Source organism: Colobus angolensis, unplaced genomic scaffold (assembly GCF_000951035.1).
Source record: "Colobus angolensis palliatus isolate OR3802 unplaced genomic scaffold, Cang.pa_1.0 Scaffold15, whole genome shotgun sequence".
Taxonomy (NCBI): Eukaryota; Metazoa; Chordata; class Mammalia; order Primates; family Cercopithecidae; genus Colobus; species Colobus angolensis.
The window spans coordinates 10680069-10681076 of NW_012114599.1; positions in this window are offsets into that span (position 1 = coordinate 10680069).

The following is a 1008-nucleotide window of genomic DNA, read 5'->3' on the forward strand; positions in this document are numbered from 1 at the left end:
TTATGAAGAATTCACTTAAGTATTATGAAGAATTCAGTTAAGTATTATGAAGTACTCACTTAAGTATTTGAAGAAATTGTATGTACAAATGAGAAAAGCCTGGCGCAAATGAATAGGGATACATTTACTTTAAAAACATGTTCTACCATTAAATTTTGTTTTGGCTTTTTACCAAAAAAATCACTTTTGTTTTGTTTTTGTTTTTGAGATGGAGTCTCGCCCTTGTCGCCCAGGCTGGAGTGCAATGGAGCGATCTCAGCTCACTGCAACCTCTGCCTCTCGGATTTAAACAATTCTTCTGCCTCAGCCTCCTGAGTAGCTGGGATTACAGGCACGCGCCAGCATGCCCGACTAATTTTTATATTTTTAGTAGAGCTAGGGTTTCACCATATTGGCCAGGCTGGTCCCAAACTCCTGACCTCAGGTGATCTGCCTACCTCGGCCTCCCAAAGTGCTGGGATTACGGCATGAGCCACTGCACCTGGCCAGAATCACTTACGTTGAAAATGTGAAGACATGACTTGTATGTGAATGCTACTACTGCCAAACCTCTGCACTACAAAATTCAAGTTGTCACACTTAGGCCCACATTAAAATGTTTAAAACACATGCATGCACACACACACACTGTTACCTTATCTTTGAACAAAGTCCAACCTAGTCGACTTTGGCCAATATGCCTTTTCTTTTTTTTTTTTGAAACGGAATCTCCCTCTGTCGCTCAGGCTGGAGCGCAATGGCACGATCTCAGCTCACCGCAACCTCCGCCTCCCAGGTTCAAGCAATTTTCCTACCTCAGCCTCCTGAATAGCTGGGATTACAGGGGTGTGCCACCACACCTGGCTAATTTTTTTGTATTTTTAGTAGAGACAGGGTTTCACCATATTGGTCAGGCTGGTCTCGAACACCTGACATTGTGATCCGCCCGCCTCAGCCTCCCAAAGTGCTGGGATTACAGGCATGAGCCACCGTGCCCGGCCTCTTTTACTGTGCCCGGCCTCTTTTCTT